Here is a 14,269-nt window from a genome sequence, read left to right on the forward strand (position 1 = left end):
CAGGGTAGGCATCCGTCTCCAAGGGTTTAATTAAATAGTGTTGAGGCAGTGGTCCATCTCCCACCATTGCCTTTCATTTAAAGCCTCCCCACCCATCCATCCTTACCCAGTGTCATTACACAACACTTCTGACTAGGAAGAAAAACAGCGAAATCCTCCAATTGACTTCCACTCTGAGGGTGCCTGTCTATCTCTTAACCACTCAAACCCCACAGTGGGTCTATATACTTTAACGTGCGGCGAATAGTGAAAAGAGCGGATCTGCATGCTCACAACGTCTCACGATGCAACGCAATTAACGCGTTGTGAGCTTGTAGGCTACATTGGCTCTCTGTCTATAGGGCTTAAGTGGTTAACAGTGTGATGTGTTGTGAGCTTGTAAATCTACAAATGACTACAAGAACACTTGCCCCAAAACACGCTCGCCCCGGGTCAAATCTAACCTGACTCCGCCAGATGGGGCAGCAGAGAGTACCCTCCTGCTCCCATCTGGGAACTCTCAGGCAGACTTGATGCCCGGCCACAAAACGGCCTGGCCAATCAGCAGCAGCTTCTAGCAGCAGCTTCTAGCTTCTAGCTGCTGCTGATTGGCCAGGCCGTTTTGTGGCCGGGCATCAAGTCTGCCTGAGAGTTCCCAGATGGGAGCAGGAGGGGGGAACCCAGTGTACTCTCTGCTGCCCCATCTGGCGGAGTCAGGTTAGGTCAAATCCGCCAGGTGGGACATGGATCTATCTCCAACTTCCATCGTTACCGACTCGGTGCTATACAGCCGGGCACCGCTCTAGTAGATAATACTAACTCTAAAATCTAAAATCACACAGCCAATCAAATCGTCACAAATCACTTTTGGCGTCTTCACTATTCTGCCCTCACTTTTATCTGACCATCATGTATTTGATGAATTCCCATGTATTGTTCTTGCTTACTGTAAATCACTCTGGATTAAGAGCGTCTGATAAAGAAGGGGCTGTTGTTGTGAGGAGTGATCGTTAGCATTAGTGCACATTGTTTACCTCTCGTCAGAAACGGTTACATGCGAGACAGAGTCACAAATGAAATCCGATCATCGGGATGCGCGACGGCTCACCATGGACAGCGCTCAAAGCTTTAGAGATAAACACGGCTTTGGAAATCCTGCTTTTAATGGAGATAAATGGAGCCTGGATGTAAAGATCCCATAGCTGGTGGTGACGGAGGCGTTGCATAGCAACCGGAGCAATGCTAAAAGGTAGGGGCCCCGTTCAGAGCCCGGACAGGGGCCCTGTCCAGAGCCCAGGGGCCCCGTACAGGGCCCGGACAGGAAAGTAAAGTGGAGATCGGGTGTTTTGCTATGACCTCTTGATGGAACGTGCCAAACGGCAAGTGGGAGGGGCTTACATCTTAGTGGGAGGGGCTTACACCTTTAAAAAAAAGGGGGAAATAAAGGAGGAACAGGATCTTTGAATCCTGAGATCTGAGGCGGAGACATCGGTTCTAGACATCTGATTGGTCTATAACTCCCTGAGAGATAGACAGGTCTTCTCTGATAGGTCTGTCACTCCTTGAGAGATAGACAGGTCTTCTTGAGATGTCCGTGCTGTATCACACCTTGTCATTTTGTTTTTAATTGGTCCCATTTCATTGTTATTTATTTATTACATTTATTTTATTGTGTTGTATTTATTATTATTTTATTTGTATTTTATTATGTGTTGTTTTATTCAGCTGCTGTTGGTAGTCATCATGGCTGCCAGTTTTTTCTATTCTTTTTTGGCATCGCTATTTGATTTTTAGGTTTTTGTTGTTTTGTTATTTTAGCTAGTCATGGCCGCCAGTTCCCACCTGATGTCGTGTGGGAGTTCAGACTGAGCCAGACCATACTGAATAACTGCTAGCTTACATAATGTCTTGAGGCTAGGACTGAAGTCTAAGACATACAGGTCACCTGGTCTGTTGAATGCTCCAAAGAGGATGACACGATCTCCCATCATGCAACAGCACATCCAATACATCTTAGAAGGGCGTTTCCCCTTGGGCTCAACCTTCTTCCAGGAGAACGTCTCTGGACTGAATTTCCACACATCATTGAGGAACTGGTTACCGCTCCTACCGTTGACACCACCAAATATGTACAGCTCTCCATTGTAGGTAAAGGCTGAATGACCCCAGCGACATTCTGGAAGAAGCTGTAGAGAAGGTGTGGTCATGCAGTGGTTGGTCTCTGTGTCAAACACTCTGATGGTGTTGTCGTACTGAATCCCCCCCGATGTTCCCCCAATTACAAACATCTTTGTCCCGATGATGGTGGCAGAGTGACGTGATGAATCAGGAGGTGGAGTTCCGCTGGTGTTAATTAAAGTCCAGACCATTGTGCTGGTGTCCAACTTGTAGATGTCATTAGTGTATCCAGTCTGGGTATATCCTCCATGGATAAACATGACCTTCCCCAACACACAGGCTGAGTGGCCCTGCCTCCCCTCTGGAACAGTACCAGACACCCTGGGTTTGAACCATATGTGGGCGCCGACATCAAATGCAAGAAGCACGTTGCAGTAGTAATTCTCCTCTCCCCACAGGTAGACAGTATCTCCAATCAGAACAGCTGTGTGGCCCCAGCGCCTGGAGGGAGCCTTAAGGTGAGGTTCTCCTGTTCCAGGGGTCACTGCAGGGGTCAACTTCCTCCAGCGTAAAGACAATGGGCCTCATGTGCCAATAAGTTCCTAACTTTTCCTCTTACATTTCTTCCTAAGTGAATTCCTAAGAGAAGTCCAGTCAGATTCATGAAACGTTCTTAAGTAGGCAGAATTGTTCGTAAGCATGTTCTTATGATGATGAATCCAAATCCTCGTAACTTGAAGGGGTGTGCCAGTTCATTCAAATTATCATAGGTAGACGCCCCACATATCCTAATTTGCATCCTAATTACCATAGGGAACCGCCCCACCAATCCCATATAAGGCATTGGGAATTCACTTTCCTACCTGTGTTCACCCAGGTGGGTGTAGTTTTGCATGACTCCATGGCCTTGCCTGCAGTCACACCTGTGTGTGATTGCAGCTCACAGGACCTCACACATAGAAATAAAGTTGAGTGAAGTCAAGAATACCTAAACTAAAGTCTAAATATGGTGGAACACCAGACTCCAAACATTAAAAATCAATAATACTGTGGAGGTACTGAAGTGAACAGAAATTTTCACATTTTCAATATTTTCAATATTCATGAATGTATTTTATTATTTATCTCACAATAGTCAACTGGGGGGGGGGGGGGGGGGGGGGGGGGGGTGATGGCGGGGGGAATGGGGGATGGTTATGTGGTGGGTATGGTGCGTTTGTTTGGGTTGGGTTGTGAACTCTAAACCAGTGGTTCTCAAACATTTTCATGTCAAGGACCCCCAAATTGACATGCATTCTGCAGACCCCCATATGAAAATATTTTCTGCTAGGGTAATGTTTTGAAGATTTATCATTTCTTTTTTGAAAATAGCCGATCTACAAGCTCAAAATGGGCAGTAATGGGACGCGTTTGTGAGCTTGTAGATTGGCTATTTTCAAAGTATAAAATGGGATTAAAGTGGTAAAATATTCCATATTTTGCTGTGGGCTGCCTGGAACTTCCTCAAGGACCCCTTGAGGTCCTCAGACCAAACTTTGAGCATCATGCAGATGGCGCTGTTTTCCCTTTGTTTTCAGATTGCACTTAAGAACGAAAAAGGCACCCTAAGAGTGCTCCACAGCGTGCGTAGATTCTGTTCTTACCTACGAACAAATCACAGCTAAGAAAAGATTGAGGGATCCCAAAACCTTCTTAAAAACCTCCTAAGTGGGTCTAAGAACAAATTTCCTCTTAAGAACTTCTTAAGAACGGTTGGCGCATGAGGCCCAATGTGTTGAAGACGAACACTTCAATGGCATCACTTATCGGGTTTGTGTCTCCTCCAAAGCAGTAAATCTCGTGTCCGACCACCACAGCAGCCGGGTCCTTCCTATGTTCTCCTTCCAGATGTATCGTCCAGTGAAACATTTCACACAGCAGCTCCACCGTCAATGAGTGTTGACAACTAGTTTACAGATCAACTTGTTAGGCAGCTCGGTTTCCTCGTTGCAAGTCACTAACTGATGTTTAGTGCATCGGACACGTCTTTTAAAAGAACAATTACACGGTTGTGATATCATTGCATGATTACGTCATATTTTAGAATAAAATATGACCATATATGGAGCTGGCCTGTTCTGACATCACAACACTCCATATTTGGGCATGCCTGACACAGAACTCCATATATAGGAATAAAGGACACAGAGTCATACATAAATGTCCATATATGGGCATAAAAGGGACACAGACAGATGAATGGAACGGGTACTCTGACACGGGTACAACGGGTATTGCTAACGGAATTCCTAAATCTGGAACCAGGAATTCCTAAACAGTAAAACTATGCCTAAACCTAACCTCATTCCTGAATGTAACCTCAGTAAAACTATGCCTAAACCTAATTTTATTCCTAAACATAACCTCAGTAAAACTATGCCTAAACCTAATCTTATTCCTAAACATAACCTCAGTAAAACTATGCCTAAACCTAGCCCCTTTTGGGACCCTCGGTTACCTTTCTTGTATTTTGGACGGCGGTACCCTAGGTCCCTTCCTAGATAATCCACTCTCCATAGGACGCAGCTTTACCACTGTCTGTTCACGGAGACCTGCGTGGTCGCTTGAGTGTTGATGAGATGTTTTAAAGATGCATAAAGTTGCAGTAGGAGACCGCGGAAACGTGTGCGAAGTGGCATTAATCTGCGTTTCCGTTAAGTATTTTTAATCTATTTTTGAAGTTTTGGCTTCTAGCTGCACGTCCTTAGTTACTGCCTCTGATTGGCCGACCTCGTACAAGCTGGATGTTTTTAATGCTGTTGTGTCGTGGGTCTATTTAACAACTCCTGTTATGGCCAATCTTAGCTTTAGTTAATTTCAAAATAAGAAAAGGAATGTTTCCTCTTCCCAGATACAGCAACATGCAGCTAGCCAGTCGCGGTGCAGGAGGCGGGATATGGTACTTGAGGAAGAGAGAATTTCAGAGAAGCAAAAACTTCAAAAATACATTAGAAATACTTAACGGCAACACCGATTAACGTCGCTTCGCACAAGTTTCCGCGGTCTCCTACTGCAACTTTATGCATATTTGAAACATCTCATCAACACTCAAGCGACCCCGTGGATCTCTGTGACAGTGGTAAAGCTGCGTCCTATGGAGAGTGGATTAACTAGGAAGGGACCCTAGGGCAGGGGTTCTCAACCCGTGGGTCGCGACCCCTCGGGGGGTCGCAAAATTATTTTAGGGGGTCCCCAAATTATTAAAAAAAAAAAGAAAAAAATAAGATTTTTTTTTAAAATTTTATTTTCACGATTTTTCAAAAATAGCAGACCTACAAGCTCGTAGCGCGCCACTCGGTGGCGCGCTATGAGCTTGTAGATCTGCTATTTTTCAATAGCTAAATTATAACAATGCTTAAAACACCAAAAGGGGTTCCCGCCCAAAATGGTTTAAGGTTATTGTAGCAGTCAATTTATATTGGGGGTCGGGAGGGGGCGGGGCGGGGGTCCCGAGACATTGCCAAAGCATTTCCGGGGGTCCCCGGCCAGGGTACCGCCGTCCAAAATACAAAAAAAGTAACCATGGGGCTAGCCTAAACCTAACCTTATTCCTAAACATAACCTCAGTAAAACTATACCTCAACCTAACCTTAGTAAAACTATGCCTAACCCTAAACTTATTCCTAATCTTAACCACAGTAAAACGAATACAAGGAAAAACAAATCCCCTACAAATCCTGCCTGACTGTTCAGACATTCATCAATGGAAAGAATAGCCAATGAAAAAATATCTAATCTTTTATATAATATAATTAAGGGTTAAGTGAAATAGGAATCCAATAGGCACAGGCTATTATGCTATGTTTTTTCCCCCAGCAACTGATTGAGGTACAAAGTGTGTGGTATATCAAAGTAACAAAGCAGGATGGATGTATTATAAATACAAAGTATTGTTATCAAAATGCTTTATTCTTGTTTTATTCTTATCTAGCAAAAACAGAGAGATGGCCAATTGTTCAGACAGATGGACCTCTTCATTGTTATCATTAAATAAAGGACTTGAAGTCCTTCAGCCATTCAAATTGTAGGTCAAGGCCGAAGCAAAACGTATAGCGCCGCTGAAATTAATGAATATGAATTGCGTTTCATTAATTGAATTTCATTGGATTAACCCAACATGAAATTGAAATAGCAAATGAAATGCAGAGGTTTTCCCACAAACACCAAATGGAAGCTTTGCTCATAAATCCCCCACGCTCCCTCAGTACTGTTGCACTGTTCAGGTCATCTGATTATCACAAGGTTGTTCTTGTGTCCTCACACAAAAAGAGAGCAAACTTCGCAGAGAGTAAAAATCACACCAGTGTGAACTGAGTGGTGTAAGGTATTATATAGCCTGATCAGCTGTGGTCTGACGTAATGTCTGACGTAATGAAATCACACCCGTGTGAACTGAGTGACCATAGCAACCATGCTCATTTTTTTGGTACGAACAAACACGTGGACACATGGACACGTAAACTAACAAAGCCAGTTGTTGGAGTGGTTTACACCACTCAAAAATACAACAAAATAAAACTGTGGTTGTCTATAAACAAGTGATTCTCAAACGTTTTAATTTCAAGGACCCCCATAACTTGACAACGTCAATCACTCTACATTGATTGATAAGCTAAAAGCAATTGGTTTTGAAAATCTAAAGTTTGCGATAGATATGGCCAAGTCTTTGCCATGGACACGTTTGTCTGTATAGGCCTATACGGACATATTGATGACCCCCGCAGCCACCTGTTTGTTAGCTCATTTTAGAATGGCTGTTGCACAGGGGGGATTTACGCAGAGCTCATTTGGAGAATGGACTCTGCAGATTAGACCAGTGATGGAAGAAGTACTCACATTTGAGAGATTTGCTTCCCCATCCATCTTGCCAAATAGCTTGTTACTGGCACTGTTGAATCGTCTATTGCCCACAATCTGTCTAATTTCTTCAGTGAGTGATTGCTGTATGCTTGCTTGCTTATACAAAACTGGCACGCGCCTTAACCACTTGGCAATCAGCGCCCCGATATGTATAGTTATTTTGAACTGGGGATTTGTGACAACCTTTGTCTATTGCGAATGGACCTCGCAACTAAACATGCTGTTACAATTAAAAATAGTAAAATTGGAAAAAATAGGCCTGTTTTGTAAGCCCCTACACCTAAACAGCACCAAGCATGCAACCAGATTAATAAGATATTCTTCCATAATGCAATTGTGAGGTAAGCAGTTTTCAGTCCATGTCCTCCACAGGTGACTGGTGCCATGCTGCCAGCAGAGTGCTGCCAGCGGAGTGGAGCAGCAGTGTAACACATGTGTTGTAATGGAAGATTTGTCCATCTGAGACTGCATCTCCACATTGACACCCACACCAACTGACTGACTGACAGGTTTTGCAGGTTTTCATAGTAATCTGCGACCTACGGTCGCGATTAAGCTTTAAACTTTATATCAGACAACATGACGATTCAACATCAGAAATGATTTAATTTGTTAGCCTACCCTTAAAAACATGAAATGACTAACAGGCCTCTATTTAATCACTTTTAACCAGATGTTTCTATTTTAAGCATGTCATTAAAGGCGAAAAGTAAAATAAAACAAAAATAAAAAAACATGTTTTATTTCAAACAAATGTTTTATTTAAAACTACAAGCTTACAATGTCCCGCGAAGCCTGTGATGCAGCACATTGTGAGCTTGCACATCGACTGTTTTTGCAATCCATCATATAACAAACTCATATAACTTGCTTGTTGCACACAAGTAGGCCTAGTGCGCAAGCAGAGCGTGAAAGTACTGTAGACCGCTACAAACTTTCAAATCTCAGCCTCTCTGTGAAAGAACGTTTGCAATATTGAATTATTAGGTTTAGCTATTTGCTACGTACCTTGCTTTTGGAGGAAAAAAAGTAGTATTTTGAAGTATGGTAATGATTACTTATGCCTGTTATGGCAGTGGTGTCAGATTACATACATCTATACATAGGGGCATTACCTTTAGTCCACCCGACACTGAAACATGTCATCGTTACGTCACCATCGATAACCAAATATACCCTGGCATTGGTACATATATTCATCACGCCATATGCTCATATGTCTATATATATGTATATGTCTATATGTATGTATATGTCATTTCTGAGTTGGTTAGTGGTATAATGTGGTTACCCGGGTGGTTTGATGCGTATGTCCCTTTAATCCACCCGACACTGAAACATATCATCATTACGTCACCATCGTAAACCAATTATACCCTGGTATTGGTACATATCGCCATCACGTCATGGGACATACGCTTCGTAGCATGACGGAAAACGTACCTGCACGGTCTGCTTCCGTATGTCCCGTGCCAGCACATGACGTCATATCATATGCTGCTAAGGGACATTGGTATCTTCGTCACGTCATGGGACATACGCTTCGTAGCATGACGGAAAACATACCTGCACGGTCTGCTTCCGTATGTCCCGTGCCAGCACATGACGTCATATCATATGCTGCTAAGGGACATTGGTATCTTCGTCACGTCATGGGACATACGCTTCGTAGCATGACGGAAAACATACCTGCACGGTCTGCTTCCGTATGTACCGTGCAAGCATATGACATCCTATCATATGCTGCTAAGGGACATACGCATCGTAGCACCTGACTGATAACATTACTTGCACGCTCTGCTTGCGCAAGTAAATATAGGGCTTACTACTGTACAAACATATTATTCCCATGCATGAGTGTGGTGTGGTGGGCACCTATGACAACCAACCATGACCAAATGCATCAGGAAATTCATCATCATCTCTCTCTCTCTCTCTCTCTCTCTCTCTCTCTCTCTCTCTCTCTCTCTCTCTTCATTGGCTACATTTTGATCAGGCATCAAAAGCGTTCTGATAGGCTGCCGGGGTGGCAGAGAGTTGTTGGCTGTTGCCGGGATACTGTTGCTAGGATGGAGGCTCAGCAGGAAACATGTAATGAATCATGGATGGTTGATTTCCCTCTAAGCACCCTGATCTGTGATGCAGATGAGCCAACGCAACCCCCCCCCCCCCCCCCTCACCGCCACCTCTACACTCAACTCAATCCCCCCCCCCCCACACACACACACACACACAACGCCACCTCTGTATCACCATTTAAAAGGAAAAAGAAAAAAAATAATTTGTTGGGGCTGCCATTTTGCATGGTCCTGGGGTTGCTATAGGGAACGGCAGCATCCTGACGTTGATTCTCATGTAAAGGGGCAGTGTCAAAGGTCATTATCAGTTATCTTTTGGAGGGAGAGACACACTGTGGGGGACTGGCTGTGACCTCGCCCGACCTAGGATGATTATTCTTAGTCATGTGACATGCGAAGCTATAGCCATTAGCCACCGTCACCTCCCGAAATAGGCAGAGAAGGCGTACGTGTTCCTTTACTCTCATGCTTATTTTATGCTCTCTCATACAGCGGTGTCTCTCATACAGCGGTGTCTCTCATACAGCGGTGTCTCTCATACAGCGGTGTCGAGCACCGAATGATAGCCCATCTACAATCCCAAAGTGTCGCGGATGCGACTCGTTGTGTGGCTTGCAATATCGGCTGTTTTCGGCACGCGACACCGTCGTGTGATGAAATATTACTAACCGCACCTCAGAGAGGCAGAAGACCAAAACATAGGAGAGAGGTTCAACATACAATTCACCTCCTGACCCCTTCTGCCCTTTCATTCCTTAATAGCAACAATGGAAGGGAGTAAATAACTAGTATGTGCGGTTAATGCCACGACAAGACATATATTATGGAATATATAACGCAATTCCATTTGGTGCCGCTAACAAAAAGCATTTAACAATGGAGACTTGCTCGTTATTGTTCCACCTGGCACGCCGGCGTGTTTGTGCTTTTGAAGCTTGTGTAAAAAGGCCTCATTAGAATTCACAAAAGGTCATCTATCGTAGCGCCAAACGTGCAGTTTAGACTTAACAACCGCTGTGGGCATTTTTAATATCATGTTATTAGATTACATGGAGCATACATGCTCTGTGTTTAGCAGAGGAGGACACGGGAAGGATACGTCAACACCACAATTGAACCATGTTCGGCACAGGTTTATTATTATTATCTTTTTCTCTCGTGAAGAGTGCAGCTGTTTCATATCATCGGAAACCTCATATGAAACCTCATGTGTCCAAAACGGTTTCAGGATTCAAATTCAAAAGCACCAAAAGTAGCAGATCTACAAGCTCGAAAGTTTCGTACTGCTGATGATCTGCTTCTTTTGATGCATTTGTGTGATGCTGTAGTATGATCAAATTTATGAAAAAAGAAAAGAAAAAAAAAAACACAAAAAGTTGAATATGGAGATAAGAGTTTTCTGCCAGACAGCGACGATATGAAGTGGCACACAGTTAAACTGTTCATACGGAACACTTCCCTTATAGACACTCGACATTAACCATTGAGCGTACGACAGTGTAAAAGTGGCAATTACCACAAACCGATGACAATATGGGGCCTGCCGCCATTATACAGTAGGTTGTCCAGCTATACACAGACGAGAGGATAGTGTTTGCCTAGACGTCATATAAATATCAGACTCTCTGTTTTATTGGGTCATTCACGCAGCCTTCCTACTTATATTTTTGGTTTGTTTTTGTCTGTGTAGCATATTGCTTGCGCACGCATGCACGTGCGTGCGTGCGTGCCTGCGTGCGTGCGTGCGTGCGTGCGTGCGTGCGTGCGCCCATAATTCCCATATTCCTCCTCACGCACGCGCGCGCACGCACGCACGCACGCACGCACGCACGCACGCACGCACGCACGCACGCACGCACACACACACACACACACTCAAACTGTCCCCTTTGGTCATGCTGTAAAAAAAAACTCTGTGGTTCTGGTCATTATGGTTATGTGAAATGTAAGGAATGTGACCCAAACCTTTACATACAGGACCAACTAACCACTAACCACAGTTCATTGCATATATTATCCATCATTGTCTCCGGATTCAGTTATCATAACCATTTACCCTCTTCCTCCCACTTGTCACTATAAAACAAATCCTTTTTAGAATCCAGTTGTACGCCCTATGCTAATGTCCTCTGACACGTTTGTTAGCGGCCTCTTGATCATTAATAATTATGCAAAGGAGGGTGCTTTCTCAGCCGAGCAAAAAGAAAGCAATCTTACTATGCAAATGGCCAAGGTCCCCGCAGAGTGTGGGCGATTAGATGTGTGTTGATAAACTCACTTATGATGAGTGACAGTGAGCGGTATTGGGGTCACAGTGGTCAGCATCGCCGCAGACACTGATGAAAACACTGAAGTGAAATGCCAGGAAGGGCTCCCCAGATGCATGATGGGACAGGGATGAAACAGTGTAAAATGTCAGCATAGTTGCAGCGTGCCCATTAATAACCAGAGAGAGGAGGAACTGCGGGGATGGGGGTGGTAATGAGATATTTGCTTTTTGATTGAAGGCTCTGCTCAACCAGCATTCGTCCCTCTTTGAGAAACTCATCATTCCTGCCCTCCACTCCTAAACAGAACATCCCATAACCTTTCTCATCAAACCTCCTAAACCAATATTTATAGCTGTGGCCTAATTTAACCACTTATTAAATACAGTTAAACATCTGAGCTTATTTGACCGCTAGGAAAGATGTGATTTGACACATTAACCTTTTATATTGCAAAACTATACTTTTCATTTTAAGTGAGAGAAACTTTTATATAGCATCAAATAACAAAGACAAGCATGCAGATGCACAATGATGCTTTAAATGCTGGACTATTTTAACTTTACTAACTGAATGTATGTTGTCAATGTACAAAGGAACATTTCAAGAGTGCTAAGGGACACATGTTGAGTATAAGTGAGTCATGGTGTGGTGGCCTAATGGTCTAACTGACAAGTCCCAGTCCTATAGTCCATTGATGGAGTACTGTGTGAAATTGTGAAGGCTAGACTAATAAAGAACAACTCAAAAACTCAAGAACAACTCAAGAACTCCTGCCCCAAGGACGGACTGCTGCATCTGGCTGTGACAGGCGGCAGGGTCATCCCAGTCCATCATTTTAGCATGTAATATCAGTACTCGGAGTGATTTTCGTCTTTTTTTCAAATCCTCAAAAATGATGCAAAACGGCATGCTATAGAATGCCGTCCGATATGGGCTATAGCCCATGGTCATAAATGATGAAAAACGAGGATTTGAAAAAAAGACGAAAATGACTCCGATATGGGCTATAGCCCATGGTCTCGGAGTGATTTTCGTCTTTTTTTCAAATCCTCAAAAATGATGGAAAACGGCATGCTATAGTATGCCGTTCGAGACCATAGGCTATAGCCCATCGTCTCGGAGTGATTTTCGTCTTTTTTTTAAATCCTCAAAAATGATGCAAAACGGCATGCTATAGTATGCCGTCCGATATGGGCTATAGCTCATGGTCATAAATGATGAAAAACGAGGATTTGAAAAAAAGGCGAAAATGACTCCGAGACGATGGGCTATAGCCCATGGTCTCGGAGTGATTTTCGTCTTTTTTTCAAATCCTCAAAAATGATGGAAAACGGCATGCTATAGTATGCCGTTCGAGACCATGGGCTATAGCCCATGGTCTCGGAGTGATTTTCGTCTTTTTTTCAAAACCTCAAAAATGATGCAAAACGGCATATAGTATGCAGTCCGATATGGGCTATAGCCCATGGTCATAAAAGATGAAAAACGAGGATTTGAAAAAAAGACGAAAATGACTCCGAGACGATGGGCTATAGCCCATGGTCTCGGAGCGATTTTCGTCTTTTTTTCAAATCCTCAAAAATGATGGAAAATGGCATGCTATAGTATGCCTTTCGAGACCATGGGCTATAGCCCATCGTCTCGGAGTCATTTTCGCCTTTTTTTCAAATCCTCAAAAATGATGAAAAACGGCATGCTAAAACTATGAAACATTTCAAAGATTCCTTTTCAGGCAAACATGTCCACCGTAAGATGAACCTAAATAGGTTTGAATGGGGTTTCTAGGTGTAAGTATGTAGGACTAGTAGCATGCCAAAGTTTGTGCTATTGCCATTGAGAATGCATTGGGCATTTAAGTTAAATAACTCAGAAACTACAAAACATTTCAAAGTAAAAAGTTCCAGCATGTGTCTCCACAGTAAGCTGAATTTGAAACAGTGTGAAACTCAGTTTCTAAGTGAAAGTGCTTTTTTGTGCCAATATCTGCCATTGAGCCCCATTGTAGATTTCTCAAATTTGAAAGCACTATATTTCTAAAACTATGAAACATTTCAAAGATTCCCTTTCAGGCAAACATGTCCACCGTAAGATGAACCTAAGTAGGTTTGAATGGGGTTTCTAGGTGTAAGTATGTAGGACTAGTAGCGTGACGACGAGTATAATAAACTGGAAGAAAAGTAACAAGTGTGTGTTCTGGTCCTGTTGATTGAGCAGAGCAGGACCTATAAACCTTGAAGGTTTATAGGTCCTTCTCAGCTCAATCAACAGGACCAGAACACACCTGGGCTGGCTGCCAGGATCACATCCACCAATGGGGAGGCTGTCTGTGTCCTGTCATGGTTTCTCCTCTGTATTTATCTGATTAACATCCACGATAACACTTAAAAGCACTAAAGACACCTTTGATGCACAGCACCATTCAAATGCTCTGTACATGATCCCAAGGCCCCATTTGAAAAGTGACACCAAGAAGAACAACTTACAACCTAAAAATCACTGAGAGCTCAGTGGCACCCTTGTTAAGATGACGTCCATGTGAGCCAGAGGTTGTGAGTTCAAATCCAGCTGAGTTCCTCCTACTTTCACTCTGCAGCATGTTTTGGAGAATAACATCCAGAAGAGAACTGGAAAGAGATGGAAAGCTGAGGAGATTCTCAGAGAGCATGGTGGCACTCAAATCCTTTTTTCAAATCCTCAAAAATGATGGAAAACGGCATGCTATAGTATGCCGTTCGAGACCATGGGCTATAGTCCATCGTCTCAGAGTCATTTTCGTCTTTTTTTCAAATCTTCAAAAATGATGAAAAACGGCATGCTATAGTATACCGTCCGATATGCGCTATAGCCCATGGTCATAAATGATGAAAAACGAGGATTTGAAAAAAAGGCGAAAATGACTCCGAGACGATGGGCTATAGCCCATGG

Source organism: Electrona antarctica (assembly GCF_951216825.1).
Source record: "Electrona antarctica genome assembly, chromosome: 20".
Lineage (NCBI taxonomy): Eukaryota > Metazoa > Chordata > Actinopteri > Myctophiformes > Myctophidae > Electrona > Electrona antarctica.